A 20,059-nucleotide genomic window follows, 5' to 3' on the forward strand; every position below is an offset into this window, starting at 1 on the left:
AGGAGATATGTCAGCTCTGAATGGATGGAAATAGTATAGAATTTAGAGTCACATTAAATCAGTCAGCCAATAAATATGATTTAATTATAAGCACCAACTATGTGCTAACCACTATGCTAATCACTGGAGTTATAAAGAAAGAAATTGGTCCTGCCCTTGAGTCAAATGGATCTAAGATCAGAGGACCTGGATTTGGATTTTTGTTCTTCCACTCTCTACTTCTATTATCTTGAGTAAGTTACAACTTCTTTGGACCTCAATTTCCTAATCTATAAAGTGAGAGTGTTAAATAACATATTTGGGACCTTTTGGGGTCCCAAATAGATACACAATGGATAGAGCACTGACTTGGAATCGGAAAGATTCCTCTTTGAGAATTCAAGACTAGCTGTATGACTCTGGGTAAGTCATTTACCCCTGTTTACCTTAGTTTTCTCATCTTAAAATGAGTTGGAGAAGGAAATTGTAAACCACTACATTATCTCTGACAAGGAAACACCAAATGGGGTCACAAAGAGCTGGACATGACTCAAATGACCCAACAATGACTAACCAACAACAACAGCAACTAACAGCTTTCATAATATATCTAAAGTACTAAAAGGCATCATGGTATAGTCCAGAAAGTACTGGTTCAGTCAAGAAGAGAATTTAAGTCAGGCCTCTGACACATACTAATTGAATAACTATGAACAAATTACTTAATCTCTCAATGCCCCAGCCACCAACTCTCTAAGCTATAGGTCAGATACTGATCTACATTGGTGGAGGGAATTTCTGCACTTGAAATTCCTCATAACACCTCTCCCTTTCTCTCTCTCACACACAAAGCACTTTATAAATGTGAATTATTGTTTTCATTTTGTCATTTTTCTCAAAACCTGAATTCCCAACCCTGTTTTGTTATAATTACTAACTCTATTTCAGAGCATAAGCCTTGCTTCTTAAAGCTGAAGAAGAAAACAACTGTTAAAATGCTTGTACTAGCTATCAGAGGTGAGTGCTCTTTGGTGGTAGGCTCAATAGGCCAGTCTTGGGATGGAGCCAAATGGTCTATGGGAGGGGGTGGGTGGCTGGTCTAGGCACAAGAAGGATACAAGCTTCATTAACTCCCTGATAAAAATCAAATCAACCTTGAAAACTTTTTTTCCTGGCATTCATTTGACCTGAAGTCTTGGATGCTGACATGGTCATAAGCTGGCAAGGTTTCAGCTCAGATTTAAGTAACAAAGCTAGAACTAAGAATATTTCTAACCTTCTGCTTAAACCATAGCCCCATTGTTCTTGTTCTTTTGCTTGAGTTAATATGGGGGTTTGAGAAAAGGATTGAGGAGTCTTAGCATTCATTTGCAGCTAAGTGGTCTAATGGATAAAGTTCAGGTCTAGGAGTCAGGAAGATCTGAGTTCAAATCCTACCTCAACCATTAACTTTGTGGTCTGGATGACCAAATTGCATCTAACTTTTCAGGTTCAACTTTATTATGTGAAATGAGGATAATAGTACTTACCTTAAATGCTTATCATGAAACTCAAATTAAGTATTTATAAAACCCTTTGCTATCTCTCAAAAGCTATATAAATGTCAGATATAATGATGATGAGGGAGACAGCAACAGAAGCTCTTAGATAGCTGTCAGAGCCACTTCTGCCATATATGCTACTGTTTGACGTGACTGTTCTTGTTCATTAATATTCAGTTCCTTATGTCACCCTCCAAATTTCCCACATACTACCCTGGATTATTAAACTAACAAATTAGATTGTTTTACCTTTGTCCTACTACGTGACTTTCTAGCAAGTGACACCTCTTGCCCACCCATGCTCTTGCCTTGTCTCCTGTGTTTAAAAGACCTGGTGATCCTGACCATTAACTTTGTGATTCTGCCCCTTTTGGTCAACATTGCTGACCAGCTAGCCCAGATGTATCCCAGTGGGAAGAATAAAGAAACATGTTGTAGGGACAGTTCTTTGATGATTTCACAATCAATTTACAAATCACATCAAACATCTATCAAACATAGAATTGTCATACATCATGTTGAATGTTGAGCAGGTAGCTTTTAGAAAAACCTGGAAAAACTTAAATTAATTGTTGTTGAGTGAAATGAGCAAAACCAGGAAAAAATTGTGAACAGTAGGAGCAACATTTTGTGATGATCCACTAAGACAGACTAAGCTCTGCTCATCAGTACAGTGATCCAAGACAATTGCAGAAGACTTGTGATAGAAAATGTCCACATCTGGAGAAAGAACTATGGAGTCTAAATGCAAATTGAAGCATATTATTTCTATTTTGTTATTTCTTTCTCATGGTCTTTCCTCCTCTGTTCTGATTCTCCTTTCACAGCATGATTAATATAGAAATATGTTTAACATGCTTCTTTATGTATAACTTGTCAAATATCAAATTGCTTGCTGTCTTGGTGAGGAAGAAAAATCTGGAATTAAAAATCTTGCAAAAATGAATGTTAAAAGTTATCTTTACATATAATCGGAAAAATACTATTTAAGTACAATAACAATAGCAGAAAAAAGAATTCATATTGAATTCATATTGAACTCCCAGAGCAGATGGTGGAATGTTAGTCTAGGATTCTGGAAGATCCAAGTTCAACACTAGTCTCAGACAATGCTAACTGTATCACTTTAACATTTCTCGGCCTGTGAGTTTTCCTGTGAAATGAGGATTGTAGTAGAGTCTATATCACATCATTGTTGTGAAGATCAAATGAGATAATAATTGTCAAGAACTTTGTAAAACTTGAGGTGCCAAGCAGAATGTCCCAAAAGTCTTAGTGTAGTTTTAGGCTAGTTTTTGGAACAAAGATTATATAAAAGTTGGCTAATTTATTATTGACTATTATGTTCAACAATGTCCTGGGTCATGGAGGGGATGCAGAAGTAGAAGAAACAAAACCCACTCTACAGTTGGAGAGACAAGAGCACAAAGGAAAGAGCAGTGAATAAGACATATTCGAAATTATGTCCAAGAACTCTGTTAGTACCCTAGGAGTTGTGGAAATGAAGTAGATTAAAGAGGGCCTGGAGTCCAGGAAGCCACTAGTGCCATGGAAACATTCTCTCCAACTGCAGGTGATATGGAAGATTCCATTGGAGCCAAATTAGTTTCAGCATTATCCAATCACTGAAACAACATTGCCGCCGGGAACACTGAGGGACATACCTACCCTTTCTGTTGAATGTGGAGATCCACAGAATCCATGAACTTAATGGAATGTTAGAGAGGCAAGAGACTTTCAGCTATAAGTCATCTGGTCCCCTCCTTTTATAAAAGCAGCTAGTGACTAGAGAAGTGACATTACTGACCTCACAAGCACAGAGGGTGCACTATTTAAACTTTAGATTTTTCAGTGTGGTTTCTTGTGTTAAGAAGGTCAATGATATACTAACATCTTTACTGTATTTGTAGAGAGGATTTTTTTAAACTTTTTTTTAGTTTTTTTTTTTGCAAGGCAAATGGGGTTAAGTGGCTTGCCCAAGGCCACACAGCTAGGTAATTATTTATTAAGTGTCTGAGGCTGGATTTGAACTCAAGTACTCCTGACTCCAGGGCCGGTGCTGTAGCCACTGCACAACCTAGTTGCCCTGAGAAGATTTAAAAAAAAAATTCTCTTTGAGATTTTGGGACTCCTTCTCTCCATCCTTTTATTCCTTCCTTCCTTTTTTCCTCCCTCCCTCCCTTTCTCCTTCCCTTCCTTACTTCCTATCTTCCTCCCTTGCTGCCCCCTTTCTTCTTTTCCTCCCATCCACCTCCCTCCATCCATCCCTCTCTCCTTTCCTTTCTTCCTTCTTCCTCCTTCCCTCCCTCCCTTCCTTCCTTCCCTCCCCTCCTTTGTTTTTGCTTTTCTTTGCATCCTCTCACTTGGTACAGTGGCTGCTATGTAGTAAATGCTTAATATTGTTTAACAATTAAGTAGCAAATTGGTTTTTATCCATTCAAAGTAGGTTTAAAACAATATAGGAAGCAATACACTCAAAGGCCAAGGCCAAGTATTAGTTTTCAATAGTGCCTACTCTTTGTGACTCTGGGGTTTTCCTGGTAAAGATACTGAATTGGTTTATCTTTTCCTTCTCCGGTTCATTTTACAGATGAAGAAACCAAGGCAAACAGTTAAGTGACTTGCCTAGAGTCACACCCCTAGTAAGTATCTGAGGTCAGATTTGAACTGAGGAAGATGAGTTTTCCTGAATCCAAACCTAGGATATTAAAGGAAACCAATTATATAGCAGTCTGCACAAACCAGCTACTCACAGGACTGCAATACACCAATTGGGGGCTCAAATTTTTGTTTGATGATTAAAATTTAAGTACTTAGGAAAATACACTCACTACCCCTTACCCAATGCATTGGTAACTCAAATAAAATAAATCCAATAAATGAACTTCTGGATTTACTGGATGAGTAAATCCTTTGCCTTTTCCCCCATCAAAGCTAATTTAAAAGAAATTAAGTGAGGCAAGCACCACATAAGGGAAAGATCCTGGGAATCTGGAAAGACATGGGTTCAAATCCCAGCTCTGATACCTCCTAGCTGAATGACCACAGACAAATCATTAAAATACACCAGCTTTCTGATCTGTCAAATGTCAGTGATAATTTTTCTAGCTCACAGGGCTGCCTTGAGGAAAGCATTTTGTAAAAAACAAATTTAAATCCCTTAGTCTATATTATAACTATTCTTCACTTTACAAAAAGTTTTATCTAGTAGGATTCTTTCAAATAAAAAATTATTTTAGTGATTTGAATGGTATGCTTGCACACATTTCTCAGATTCTTCTCCGATCCTTAAGAGAAAACAAAAGCCCTGGTACACTCTCCTGGTAGACCTTATGTAGACATCATGAGATCTCCAAGGAACCAGCCAAGGCTAAAGTTCTAAGAGGTAGGAATTTAAGAGTAGAATTTTCTTGAGGGCATCAGAGCAGGAAAGGAGCAAAAGCAAGACCAAACTTATGGGCACATGCATCTTTCTGTATTTGAATGGCTGACTTGAGTTGAACTACTTGTAATCAAGCCAAGAGAAACAGGACTAGGGGGACTGGCTTCAAAGTGGGCAGCTGAGCCCCATGGCTTTTGATTTGGTGGAGCAGAACAGAACTCCAAAAGATTTTGGAGAAGCAGCACAGCCCAGGTAAGAGGCAAGTTATCAGAACAGAACACAAAAAACCCTGGGGAGGGTGAGGGAAGGGGGTGGGTCCCTGCTTTAAGAAGAAGAAAGAGGGGTTAGCAGGGGGTCTAACAAACAAGGGAGGGTCTGCTCCCTTTAAAAGTGCAGTCTGTTGATTTAAACTTCCCAGAGACAATGGTGGGAGGGTCTTTGGGTCGAGATGTAAGAAACAACTTTGAGAACATTTTAGTTCGGGGGTTCTTAACCCTTTGCAGGGGTGTGCTAATAAATGTGTAACAACTTGCTTAGGGAAGGGTGGTTAAAATACTTGCAAGACACACTTTTCAGTTTAATTTGCATAGTTAAACTTTTTCTCCATTTTCTTCAGTCTAGACAATTAACAAAACAAAAAATCAAGCTCTGATTTGTTTGTAAACTCTTCTTGTTCAGAGGGCTAAAATACTCACACTCAATATTAACAGAACCTCTGAAATCTATCCATGAATTTCCAAGGCCTCAATAGGAGTGTCTGTGAATTTGAATGGGAAAAATACATTTTGTTTTTTACTTCTATACAATTGGCTTCCTTTGATATCCTAGGTATACAAGAATGCCTGCCCCCTTCATTCCCCTATATTCTGATAAGTGATTATCCAACCTTTACTTGAAGATGGTGAAGGGAAATAGAGCCTCCTTGGGTTGCACAAAAAAGTGACCATCTGAACTGTTTTCACACTTTACAGTTGTTGGGTCATAGCTGACTTGTGACTCCAACTGGGGATTTTCTTGGCAAAGACATTGGGATAGTTTGCCATTTCCTTCTCCAGCTTATTTTACAATGAGGAAACTGAGGCAAATAAGATTAAGTGATTTTTCCAGGGTCACACAGCTAGTAAGTATCTGAGGCCAGATTTGAATTTAGGAATATGTCTTCCAGGTTCCAAGCTTTATCCACTGTATCACATAGCTGCCAAATAACAGACTTGTTTTATAGAAAGATCACTGTATAGAGACAGGAATCATAGATCTAGTTCCAGTTCTTCTATTCACTAGCTGAAGCAAGTCATTTAGCCTCCAAGGGCCTCAGTTTCCCCATATATAAAATGAGGAGTTTGGGTTAAGTGCTCTCCTAATCTGGGCAACTGAAAGTATCTTCCCATGTCAAATATTTCTCGAGCACTTTTATCAGATTTCTTCTGTCATATTCTGCCTTGTATCATGTTTATTTGGGAAGATCAGTTTAAGGGATTGTAGATTTGGAGTTGGAAGAGACCAAGTCCCAATTCTTTTATTTTATAGATGAAAGAACTGAGATCCAAGAGAGTTTAAGCTCCTTGAGGACAGGGATGATTTTTCATTTCATTTTTGTAACCTTAGCAGCTGACATATAGTAACTACTTAGCATATCATTAAATTGGATCAGATTGACCAAAATCATACAGGTTTATTAAGGTTCATTGCTAGGAGTCGAAGGCATTTCAAAGCAGAATTGGAAGACCTGTCAATGCTAATAAACTCCAGAGTTTCCCTATTTGTTTCTTGATCAAATATAAAATCTTTTGTTAGGCTTAAATTTTTAATTTTTTTTCTATTATCAGTATTTATTTATCTCCCTTCCTCTCAGCCTTGGAGAAAACAATAATAAACAACAAACTTGTCACAAAATAAGTAGAGTCAAACAAAATAAATTGACCATGTCCAAAAGAATATGTCTCATTATGAATATTTGCCCATTGCCTCTGTCATAAGAGGAGCATTCTTTGTCTCTGGGGATCTGGAATCATGATTCATAACTGTGTTGAACAACTTTTTAAAATTGTTCAGTTTTACAATATTGATTTTCAAGTAGAAATTGTTGTCCTGGTTTTGCTGATTGTATTCTGTATCAGTCCATAGAGGTCTCCAGAGGTCTCTCTGAACATTGTTTTCTTTTTTTTTACAGCCCTAGCTGAACTTTTACAACCTGGGCCTTGTTAACTTTTCCAATCTTTGTACAATTTGTTCCCCTCCATGTATGATCTGGAGAAGTTAGGTGGTGCAGTGGATAAAGAATCATGCCAGAGTTAGGAGAAATCCAGTTCAAATTCAGCCTCAGACACTTACTGTGTGACCCTGACCAAAAGTCACTTTACCCTGTTTGCCTTAGTTTCTTCATCAGTAACATGAGTTGGAGAATGAAATGACAAAACATGCCAATTGGCCAATATCTTTGCCAAGAGAACCCCAAATTGATTCAGGAAGAGTTGGACAGGACTGAAATAACTGAAGAACAATAGCAGGTATGATTTATTGATAAGGACCTTAATGCTCCTTGAACAAGATACTCTATCTCTCAAATCTATGAATTTGCATTGCCTCTTCCCCAAGCTTACAATGCTGTCCCTCTTTACCTCTGGCTTCCTCCAATATTCAGCTCAAATCTCACTGGCTCTCCCCACTTTCCCCACTCCTACCTCCCATCTTCCCTATGAGATGACCTCCAATTTACCCAGTATATACTACATGCATATAAAGGTAGATGTTTATTTCCATTAGACTGAGAATTCCTGAAGGGCAGAGATTGTTTATCTTTCATGTAAGTATTTAATAAATGTTTATTTCATGTGAAAGTGAAGCCATGTAACTTAACCAGAAATACCCAGAACAACACAGAATAGGAAAGAGGAGCAAAGACGTGACAGTTCTGAAATGATATTGCTACTCAATTGAAGAACAGTGAATACCCCCAAATTCAAGCCTTTTTACTTAACCTTCTACAGTTTGATCCTTCCAAAAAGGGACTAAGAGGAGAAGGGTAGGGAGATAATTGGGGATGTTTTTAGGGAACTTTAGGCATGATGTTCTTCATCTCAGAAGAGGGATTTCAAAATGGTCTTGCAAGAGACTGTTGCCAGAAGCTGATCTATTATAATTCCAGTCTCTCATATGCTTGGGTCCATCTTCATTCTGTGCCTTCAGAGCAGCTCAAGATTCAGACTTTTCAGGCCTTTTATAGAAAGATGTGGGGTCCCACTCAGGTAGGGGAGAGACTGGTTTCTCATTTCTGAGATCACAGGCGGAGGAAAGTGCCAATTAACTTTTGTTATTTATTCTTTGGTCATTTTTTTTTCAGTCCTTTCCAACTCTTTGTGTTCCCATGTTAGGATTTTCTTTGCAAAGAGATTGGAGTGGTTTGCCATTTCCTTTTTCAACTCATTTTACAGATGGAAAAACTGAGGCAAACAGTTAAGTGATTTGTCCATGGTCACATAAGTGTCTGAGGCCATATATGAACTGAGAGAAGTCTTCCTGACACCAGGTTTACTCTATAAACCGTGCCAACTAGGTCCCCAGAAATTTCTATCTTGGAAGACTTAGGGAAAATATTGATTGCATAGAAAACACTGTGACAACCTACTAAGGAAAGTGGCATATCAAGAAATTCAAGCTAGAAATCAACCTGTACCTTTCAATTCATAAGTGAAGAAGGCAACTGTCTTTTTTTAAAAAAAAAACCCTGTAATTTGCAAAGGAAAGGTCAGAAATCCTTTTGAAAAGAATGCTACCCCAATTTTACATGGATTTTATTGTCAAGAAAGACTATGAAGGGGGTGGCTAGGTGGTGCAGTGGATAGAGTACTGGCCCTTGGAGTCAGGAGTACCTGAGTTCAAATCTGGCCTCAGATACTTAATAATTACCTAGCTGTGTGATCTTGGGCAAGTCACTTAACCCCATTGCCTTGCAAAAACTAAAAAAGAAAAAAGATTATGAAGGAAAAGCCAAGAAACTGTTGGAGTTAATGGAAAGCTCTTAAAAGTCCAGGTATGGAAGGTTGCTTGTTTAAGGGTTCTAGGAAAGGGGCAGGGCAGAAGGAAGAAGGTATCAAGCAGGAGCAGTGTTGTGACTAAGGCATAGATAGTCTCTAAATAGGAAAAGATTAGTTCTAATGACAAGAGAGTGAACAGAAAAACTAGGATTCCTTTTCAGGAATCTGATTCCAAATTGAGCATTTACTCCATTATTCAACACTGTCTTGTCTCCATATTAGATTGGAAGCTGTTTGAAGGTTGGGACAATGTAACTTTTCATTTTTTTAACCCTTAGATGCTGGTATACCACCCAGTACATAGTAAAAATTTGTTAAATTGATAAAATTACTAAGGTCCCTCTGCAGTGGTAGCATTCTCTGAGCTGGTATTTTAGAATTTTGGGTAAAATTTTGATGAAGGCTAGGGTTCAAGTGAGGAATGAATTCATAAGAAAGACTCAAGATTCAGAGTTATAAGGAACATATAAGTTTTATTAAAGAATTGTAAGATTATTACACATGGGCAGCCAATAGGGAAATAGGCTAGGGTTTATAGAGGGAAACAAGGCATGAGGTCAGCATTGGTGTACATGCTAAAAGGGATGGGGGATCAGCACTGGTGAAGTGTAATGTCAGGATTTTGGGGTAACAAAGACTCATTTTGAGTATCAGTTTGTTACCTCAAAATTCTCTAACCTCTAACCTCCCTTTCCTAGTAGGAGCCTCCTAGTGTCAGAGCTGGTTGTCCTATCTAGTTGGCAAGACACAGGATACTCAAGATAGTTGTTATCAATCCAAGGTTTGGTAGGGAGAAGGGTTTTCTCAGAGATGGTAGCAAGCTTTCCCCAGGGTTGCTAAAAGGCAGTTTTTCTATATTTCTCAGAGTATACTCAGCATGGGAAGCTACAAGTTTTAACTATGTGTTCTCAGTTTGGTACTTCCATCAATTTGAATAAGTAGTCTATTAGTTTTTGCCAGACAGAAGAAGGAGGATGAAGAAAGGAAGGAAAGGAGGAAAAGAGGGAAGGAGGCAAGACAAGAAGAGTCAGAGAAGTGAAAAGAATTAGTTTGTTAATTCTTTACATGATCCAAGTCACCCAAGGAAGATAGAGCCCAGCAATTTCTCAGAAGCCATAGGAAGCTTCCTTTTAGCAGCTGACTCAGTTATTTCCATGTGACTCTGCAAAACATCACAGAAGACGGTAAGAAAACCTGGGGTTCCATCTGCAATAACAGAAGAGACTTAGGCTGCACCTTTTATCAGGGCATGGTTCCCATAATTTGCACCAAAGAAAGAGCTAGTTGACAAAGGTAGACAATGATCTAGGGCCAAAGCCAGTTCCATTTTTGACCAGTCAGTCTAGTTTGAAAGGGCAACACTGGTTTTGATAAATTTATTGAAATTTTTTTTCCGTTTCAGTTTTCACCAAAGAACCAGGCTGCATAATTCAGCTTCTTGTGGCTCCTGTTGACCACTAAAAATATTAATTTGCATCTGTGAAACACTTCAAGATTTGTAAATTGTATATCTCTATCTTTATATCTATCTGTCTCTCTCTCTCTATATATATATCTATATATCTATATATATCTATATATATATCGGGTTATTTTAAACCAGGAGGAGCCACAAGAAGCTAAATTTATCTACTTATCTATCTATCTATCTATCTATCTGTCTATCTATCATCTATCTATCTATATTAGATTAGAAAGAGTGACTTGCTGAGTCATACAGCTAGTAAATGTCTGAGGATTTGAATCTGCATCTGTCCTGATTCCAAGGCTAGCATTTGATCATTGCTACTCTTCTGCCTCAGAGTAGGGGTATCTACTACTTCACGTTCTGCTTTATGTTCATATGTCACTTATTACAAAGGTCCTCAAAAGTAGGAGTGCCTTGAAAGGAGGGACTTATTTATTTAATTTCTTCATCATTCAAGTCACATGTACACTTTCATTCAGAAAAAGGATTGAGGTGTCTCATGGGAAATACAATCCTCATCACTGGTGACCTTCAACCACAGACTCAATGACCAGTTGAGGATGATATAACTTCTGGAGGTTGGATTCTTAAAATACTTCCAGTTTAATAAGTCTATGATTTAATTTAATGAAACATTATTTCTCCTTTCCCCACATCTATTTCTATTACTGTATCTGTGCATCTATCTTTCTTTCTATGTACTTCACTGTTTCTATCTCTTTCATTTATCTATATCTGTTTCTAAGTTGAAGTCAGAAATACCTGGACTCAAATTACCAAACTCACAACCAAATCTACAAATCTGACCATAAACACTTGCTAATTTTATGACCACAATCAAATCACAAGCTCTCTGAGTTTCAGGCAACAATGCTAAGACAGTTAAAGATGGGTTGAAATCTTAGTGTCAGAGGAAAGAGTTTCTACACCAATGAGATCAACATTTTTGATGTATTCAGAAATATATATATATATATATATGTATATAGATAGATAGCACATATATTATAATATATTGTACATATATGTATATTTTAAAAACTAATAACCCTTCCCCTCAAAAAACTTAAATTCTATTTCTACCTCTTTAAATTATCTTCCAATCTTTATTCATGTCCATATCTGAATTTTATGTACAAACATATTGGAGACAAGTTGCTTCAACTGATGTTTTTTGACACTAATTACACTTTGGGGACTATTGTGTTGAAAGGTAGAAAAAACAGCTGTACTCCAGAGGTTGGGTCAACATTCAGGTGGTCAAAATTTTGTGAGAATATTTAGGAACATCACGATATTTAATATATATATATATATATATATATATGATGTATGCATGTCTATATATATACATATATGCTACAATGACATACTTTATTAAATATAAAAATTAAAGGAAATAAGTTGTATATTTCTTTATAGAACCATCTACCTCCCAACCAGATGGAGGAGATAGGATTATTCCTGAAGCACATATGCTCACAACTCATGAAAAAAGCATAAAGGGAGAGGATTGGGACTCCACTTTTAGACTGCCATAGAAATAAAGAGCAGTGGGAGAAATCTCTTTCCCTCCTTGTCATCAACAAAGCAATCTCAACAGCAACCTTTCTTGGGGCTTGAGATCCTGTCTTTTTAGGTTCCAGGATCTAGACTACTTCTGCATTCTCATCACCATAAATCCTGTTTGCTCTCTACTTAAGTCTCAGGTCATAGCCACACAGCTGTAGCCATAGGCATAGTCTTAGTCATTTGTGCCTTCCTGTTGGAAGCCTGCCAGTTCAAAATTAAGGACAGTCACTGCTTATAGATACTCACATGTTGTTCAGCCAGTCTGGCTCCAATGGCATCCAATAACCACTCTTGTCATTTGGGTGGCGATCAGGAATTTCAGGTGCATCAGAAGAAGAAACAATCAATCCTGCATGCAAATGTATATATTCATCTCATGCTGCCTTATTTCATTGAATAGTTTCCTTGTCAGCTTTTGTCTGTCAGAAAACTGAACATGCAACAAGAGATTCCCTGAGGGAAGAATGGCAATCAATCTCTTATGTGTGTCAGTATAATCAGAAACCTCTTTGCCAGGCTTTCTTTCTCCCAGTATCATCATAACTTTGGGTCTGTAGGAGAATAATAATGCAGAAAGGTAAGAGGCAAGATATGGGATGGGTTGCATACATTCTTTTGCTGCAGTCAACAGAATCATTTGCTCCCTTTGCTCTCGTTGATTGGGTGGGACATACTCCTAATGCTTCATTTTGATACTAAGTGGTATTGTCCTAATAAGAGTACTTATTCTATAGGGGTGAATTGCATCCACCAATGGGTAAACCATAATGTTTGAAACCAGTAGTTGGATTTCCCTATGAAAAACTCAGTTGTCCATGAAAAGTATTCCTAAGCTCCCTCTTAACTCACTGATCTCCACCTGCAAACTTCTGATTTCCCCTTTACCACATCTCTCCTATATGTCTCCCCCACGCTCTCCTATGACAATACAACTGCTCTAGTGCAGAGACTTTTATCACCTCACCCTTGAATGGGTTCCCATTTCCTTCTCCAGCTCATTTTACAGATGAGGAAACTAAGGTAAACAGGGTTAAGTGATCTGCCATGGGTCATGGGTCTGTGGCTGGATTTGAACTCAGCTCTTCTTGACTACAGATTCAATGTGCATGTGAATGTGTATAAATTTATATACATATATGTATACTCAGATAAATGTATAGATGCATATATTTGCTTAACATCCTTTGCATGATAAGAATTTCAATATAATTGATTTCCTTTGTAATTCTCTCTATATATTTTATTTATTTAAAGTATTATTTAAAATTTTAAAATATTATTTCTAGTCCATATATGATCCCTCTCATAATAGATACTTAAGAAAAACTTGTTGATGGATTATCATGCAATGGAGTATGTTATAATTATCCACATTGGTAGTTCTTTACAATGCTGTCATATCTATGATAACAGGGATTCTGTCTTAGCTAAATTTTTTTATTTACTGACTAGCATAGTGCTTTGCTCATGGTAGATATGTAAGTTTATTGAATTAAATTGACTTTCAAATCATTCTTTTCTTATATTTATAAAGTCATAATAGAATTTATTTAATGATCTTCATATATTTTGAGAGTATATTTCTCATAGATGTCAGATTTTTAAAATGGGGTCAATAATAAATAGTAGGGAAATTTAGCCTATTCACACTTAATATTTTAAATGATAAACAGGATTCTCCACCACTTGGTCCTTTTACTTTTATTATAGCTTTCTTTTGCTTTTTCTTTCCATTAAGGTAAGTTCTGTAGGAACTCAAATTTCTTCATTTTCTTTGAACTAGACAGAGCATAAAATCTATCTAAACTACCTATTTACTTAACATTTTAAACAACAATATATTGCCATACATTTGTTCTAATTATTTCCTACTCTTAAATGTAAATCTTGGCTCAGTGCTGCTTCCTTTATCTGGATAACAACTGATTGTAGCTCTGATCCTTCCTGCCTACATTGACCAGAACATTCTAGTTTAGTGCTCCAATCACTGCCTTCTGCTTCAGCCTTTAGTGCTTACATCTGGCTCTTCAGTTGATTCAAGTTGAGATGACAAGAGGAAAAAATGAAGATGAAAAGGAGAGGATGCAAAGGTCAGATATCTTTTATAGCTTGTCGTACTGGGTTTTGTTCCTGTTGCTAAAGAGATCTTCACAATCTCATAAGGCGAATGCCAGAAGCCCCGAATCTCACTGCAAATCTCATTTCTATGAATCACTTCCTCAACCTCAAGGGAAACAATAATTCAAAGGGTATAAAAGAGGAAGACAAATTCTCTTGGGCTGCATAAATAAATAAACTTTGAACTCTCATTTGGTGGTGACATGGAGTCTAGCTTGTGTTAGTCCTCCCCTTCCCCATTCCTGCCCACTCTTCCTTGGGAATCTGAAATGCCAATTCAACAAACATATTTGTTACGTGTTTACTTTTTCCTCTAGTAAGCTGAAGCATACAATTAGATCAAAACAAGGCATGAAATGAAATAACTTAGCAAGAAAAATCAAAATAAAACATTTCCCCCTTAAAATTGGGGCACAGGTATATCTCAAAAATATACACACCACATGTGGAGAGAGTAGGTTTGTTTAAAGATAACATACAATGCTCACTCATATAGAGAGCATTTATAGAGTCTATTATGTTAAATGCTTTACAAATATATCTCAACTTGATCTTTGCAACAGTCCTGTGAGGACAGTGCTATTAGTATCTCTATTTTACAATTGAGAAAAACCGAGACAAACAAACTTAGTGATCTGTCCAGGGGTCACAAAGCTAGGAAGTATCTAAGGCTGGATTTGAATTCAAATCTTCCTGACTCTAGGTCCAGTGTTCTATCCACTGAGCCACCAACTGAATCAGTGGAGGAATAAGTCATCACTCTAATCTACAAGGCTATCAATATCTTCTGGTGATGACTTGATCCTAATCTCATCAGATCTTTTACCAGATCTTTTACAGCTTCTTTTTGGAGTTCTTTTCTCCACTTACCTCATGGTGGCATAGCTTTATGGGTGAATGCTAGCCTCAGTTGTCTTTCCTGACCATTGCTCTGCTAGTCTCATTATGTTTTGTGGTGGGCTCTGCTCATATTTTTTTTTTTTTTGGTAGAATAGAAAGAATATCGACTTTAGAGTCAGAGGACCTGAGTTCATTTATTGCCTCTGATGCTTGCTACCCACGTGAGCCTGGTCAAACCAGGAAAACTCCATGGACTTCAGTTCTCTTCCCCTTATGACCTTACTCCTTGCTGACCTCTTAATCAGCTTTTCCCTTTTCATCTCCTTCATCTATTCTCTGGACTCCATTGATTCCTGTGGGATTTTTGAGGATCCTTGATTTCAAGTCTTCCAGGTCTTGAAATCATCTTCTCCTCTCATCAAAGAAAAAAAAATCAAGTAGGGCAGGCTCAGTTTGTGCAAGAAGAGAATCTTTTCTCCTAGCTTTATTTCAGGTCTTTGCTCCAAAGTCAGTACTTTGCCTGGTGTCTGACATATAAAAGGTACTTTTTAAATGCTTCTTGACTTGACTGGGCTGCTTTGCTCTTATCTTTGGATCTTCAGTGCTTATCATAGCAACTGGCATCCAGCAGGCACTTCATAAATGTTGAGTTGACTCAAATTGAATCTCCATTTTACAGAATAAGGAAATGAAGGTTCCCAGGACCACTCTAGAATGCCTTTGGCAGACTGGTGAAGTTTATGGAATCCTTCTGAGAAGAATATTGAAAAATTTAAATATAAATAAATATTTTAAATAAATAAAATATATAGGATTACAAAGGAAACAAATTATATTGAAATAATTATTAGATATATATGCATATACATAAATATATACATACATATATACATGTAAATGGTATGCATATACATATATGTATATAAAATACATATCTATGCCTATGCAAATATATACATATATACTGGGCCTGGAGTCAGGAAGACTTGAGTTCAAATCCAGCTTCAGATACTTACTGCTGTTTGACCCTGGACAAGTCATCCTTTTACTTTTATTATAAAATGGGAGGTAGAATACATGTACTACATACTTCACAAAGCAGTTATGAGACTTGAATGAAATAATGTATATAAGATGATTTGGAAATGATAAATACATAAATGTGAATAATGTTGAAATGGAGAATCTTGCTGACTTTCCTCCTTAAAAATTTTAAAAGTAAGTGTAAATTGTGGGGGGAAAATGCCCTGAAAGAATGGAATGTACTTATTGAGGATGGAGTCCAGGCCATAGGATAATGGATCATAGACTTAGAGTTGAAAGGGGTTAGAGACTAACTCCATAACCTCCTCATTTGCAAAATAAGGAAATAGATTTCCCAGGATCACTCAGGCCCAAAGAGCTTAGTGTCTTATGCCAGGTCAAACACAGTACTAATGAGAGAATTAGATTTGAACCTGGGTCTTCTTATTCCAAATTCAGTTCTCTTTACACTCATATTCTTTTTGTTACAACCCTACCTTCTTTTACTTGCAGGCCATTCTCACCACATCTAGCATTTGACATAAATACATTATAAGGTCTTTGAGGGCAAGGACTGTCTTTTGCCTCTTTTTGTCTCCCCAACACTTAGTTCATTTTCTAGCACATAAAAGGTAATTTATAATTATTTATTGATCAAATGGCGTGTTTATAAAAGTCACCCAAGAGATGTATATGGCATGACTAGAGGTATCTATAGTTTTCTACTAGGTTAACATGTCATTAAAGTGCACTCCTATGTTCATGGATACTTTTATCTCACCCAAATATCCTAAAAGGTCACAATGTGACTATGCTAGGAAATCCATTTCTATACCAAGGGCTCAAGTAATGCCTATGAGTTACCTTCCAAACATCATCCCATTTCAAATAGAAAGACTCAGGTTAAAATTAAGAGGAGTAATATATTCATTAGACCACCTGAAGGGAAAGTAAGCAAAAATAAGCAAAAAAAAAAAAAAAACACTTCTCAGTTCAACCTGGAAACCAACATAACCAGAAAGATCACCAAACAAAACTATTTCATGAATTATCTCTCTAGATTTACAAGTCCTTGTTATAGATTTTCTTGGGTGATACTTCACTGAGTTGAAAAGAACCCTGGGAGGAGGAGAATACTGAAAAGTTCTATGACTCTTGGTCTTTTTAATCTAACTTCCTTGTTAGATTTCCCTCCCCAAATGCCTTTGTCTATAGAGGCTTATTTATTTTAGGCCTAAGTATGAAGGAGTCAGAGACCTGCAAAGCCCTGGGACGACTCCATCTTCTATCAAGGCCATAATTAATGTGATTTATTTGTGGGATTGTCAGTTGTTCAATTGTTTTTCAGTTGTGTCCAACTCTTTGTGACCCCGTTTCTGGTTTTCTTGGCAAAGATACTGGAATAGTTTGCCATTTCCTTCAACTCATTTGATAGATGAGGAAACTGAGGCAAACAGGTTTAAGTGACTTGTCCAGAGTTGCACAGCACAGTCATTAAGGGTCTGAGGTCATATTTGAACTCAGGAAGTTGAGTCTTCCTAATTCCAGGTCCAACATGCTATGTACCAGATAAATTCATCCTTAAATTGAAAAAGGGTTTCTAAGACCATATCACTATTTGGTAAATAAATTAATCTGGTTCAGTTTGATGATATTAGTCCTCTTTGGATAAAGTATAGAAAAGAAAGTCAGCATGATTCATAGGGAGAGGCTTAGTCTTAAAGTTAGAGAAATCTATGTTGTAATTCTGCCTTATATATTCTAGCTTTGAAGCCCTCATTGCCCCTAAACAATACTTTATAAATTACTGGAGTACATTAGTTTTGCTATAAATATAAACACAAATATACATATATGTGTGTATATATATAATATACATATATATGGGGTTGCTATGGGGGGATGGCTAGTGAGTAAAGGTAATAATAAAACATTTTTAATGTACAGAAGAAAATGAAGAGGATTGAGCAATTTTATTATCTTGTTAACTTTAGCAAATATAGCTATCTTTAAAAAAACAAGCTATAAGACAGAAACTAGCTGAATCTTTTACAGTTTTTTCTTTGTATATTGAAACATTTATGCTTAATGACAAGTATATTTTAAAAATGAGAATTTAAAAAGAAAGGGAAAAAGAAAAAAATTGTTTCAGGTTAGATATCAATACCACTTTCTTCCCTACAAAAAGTGGTTGATTTGCACTGATGGAGGGCAACTTTACTCTGGAAATTTCTTACACTGATGAACTCACAGATCAGAACAAAAGCAAAATGGAAAAGAAAACATGGTATTTAAGTTCTCAGATGACACTGGGGTTAGGGTAAGGTTGCTGCTATTCAGTAATACATTCCAATATATTAGTCTCTATTCATTGTCAGGAAATTCTTACTTCTTCCTTATATCTAAGTGGAGCTCTCCTTTTCATGAAAGAGAGCCCTTAATTCTTATAAGCAGTAGGTAAGAAATCAGGGGATCACAAGTGGAGCCCTGCACTCCAGAATCTCTTTCCTGGGCCAGACATACCTCACAGCTAGAATGGAACTTGGATAATGCCAATAATAATGATAGCATTGACATCAATAATAATATTTATGTAGCATCTGCAAAGCACTTTTCTCATTTGAGCTATGCTGTAACCCTGTGAGAAAGGTATTAATTATTATTATTACTATTATTATTATTATCATCCTAATTTTACAGATGAGGAAACTGAAGCTGAGAAGTTAAGTGAATTGTCCAGGGTTACATAGCTACTGACCCAGGATTTAGAGTCAGGTCTTCCTGCTTCTGGGTCCTGAAGACCTGGCTATGTAGGGCAATCTGTAAATGACCAAGAGTACTTAACTCTATAATATTCCTGAGCAAGGGAAAAGTTTTGGGAAATTGAGTTTTAGGGAAACTTCATTTCTTCCTTAACTTCAGAATAGCCCTAATTATTAGGGCTACAATTGACAAATTTGTCCATTCTTTTGTCAGGGTCATCTTGTGACGGGAGAGGCCCAGAGACCTTAGGTTCTGAGAGACTGTGAAGCAGTCTGCACGTGAAGCCTTGGTTTGTTTGGGGGAACCCTACTTGCTGAGCTATAGGCTCTGGTGCCTACAACCCAAAGTTTGTGTGATTTATCTCTCTTATCCTGTATGTCTGTATTGCTGCAGAACCTGGGTACAAGGTACATTAGATTGGAATCTGAGTGATCCTGACATTTTTTTCTAAAGATTCAACCCATAGCTGCCTCTCTGACACTCAGGGACTGAATTCAGTCACTTGCCCTTAGAACAGACACTCAGGGTTGGGCATAATATGACATTAGCCACCTAAGGGGCAACTAGGTGATCCAGTGAATGAACACCCCACTTGGAGTCAGGAAGACTTATCTTCCTGAGTTCAAATGTGGCCTGAGATACTAACTGTGTGACCTTGGGCAAATCACTTAGCCCTATTTCCTTCAGTTTTCTCATTTGTAAAATAAGAAAACAGGAAGATTCACCATATTCATATTCATCTCGTTTCTGATACTTACTAGCTATGTGACCCAGGGCAAGTCACTTAACTATGTTTGCCTCAGTTCCTCATCTATATATAATGAACTGTAGAATGAAATTGGCAAGCCATTCCAATATCTTTAACAAGAAAACCCCAAATGTGGTCATGAAGAGTTTGGACACAGCTGAAATGACTCAACAACAGAGAATAGAAAACTTAGAGAAAACTCATTATATTTATCTTCAAATATTTGAAGGGCTGCCATATATTCTCCATGAATTAAATTCCTCTTCATTTTTAAGTAACTTTCTCTGTTTATCTCTGTCTCTGTCTTTTCGTGTCTGTCTGTCTTTCCTCTATCTCCCCTGGTTTGAAATATAGCAGCTATTGTATTGTTGAATCTGACTACTGAATATCATATGAGCTTGAACCTGCTTCATTCCTAACCTGGTCCAGTTTGACCCTCCTTAGACAACCTAGTGGACCCTCCTGCCCTGCCTGCTCCCAAGGGCTCAACTATATTGGTGCTGAACTCCAGTGCTGACACCTGATCAGCCTAGGCCCCTGTAGCTCAGAATTCTGAACTCAAACAATACATCACCCTCAGCTTTCCCAGTA

The 20,059-nt window shown here is 37.1% G+C and overlaps 1 long non-coding RNA gene across 3 annotated transcripts; it reads left to right on the plus strand.

Annotated features, from left to right (window-relative positions):
- Window positions 1–614: 614 nt before the first annotated feature.
- On the plus strand, window positions 615–18,994 carry LOC141514527 (uncharacterized). 3 transcript variants are annotated; one of them, XR_012476050.1, is made up of 7 exons: window positions 615–743; window positions 928–996; window positions 4,111–4,162; window positions 4,794–4,905; window positions 7,277–7,409; window positions 13,980–14,066; window positions 18,934–18,994. It is a non-coding gene; the product is annotated as an uncharacterized LOC141514527 (long non-coding RNA). The 3 variants fall into 3 exon arrangements; XR_012476047.1 differs by lacking the exon at window positions 18,934–18,994 and having other exon boundaries at window positions 13,980–14,254; XR_012476048.1 differs by lacking the exons at window positions 7,277–7,409; window positions 18,934–18,994 and having other exon boundaries at window positions 13,980–14,254.
- The last annotated feature ends 1,065 nt before the right edge of the window (window positions 18,995–20,059 follow it).

Source organism: Macrotis lagotis, chromosome 1 (genome assembly GCF_037893015.1).
Source record: "Macrotis lagotis isolate mMagLag1 chromosome 1, bilby.v1.9.chrom.fasta, whole genome shotgun sequence".
Lineage (NCBI taxonomy): Eukaryota > Metazoa > Chordata > Mammalia > Peramelemorphia > Peramelidae > Macrotis > Macrotis lagotis.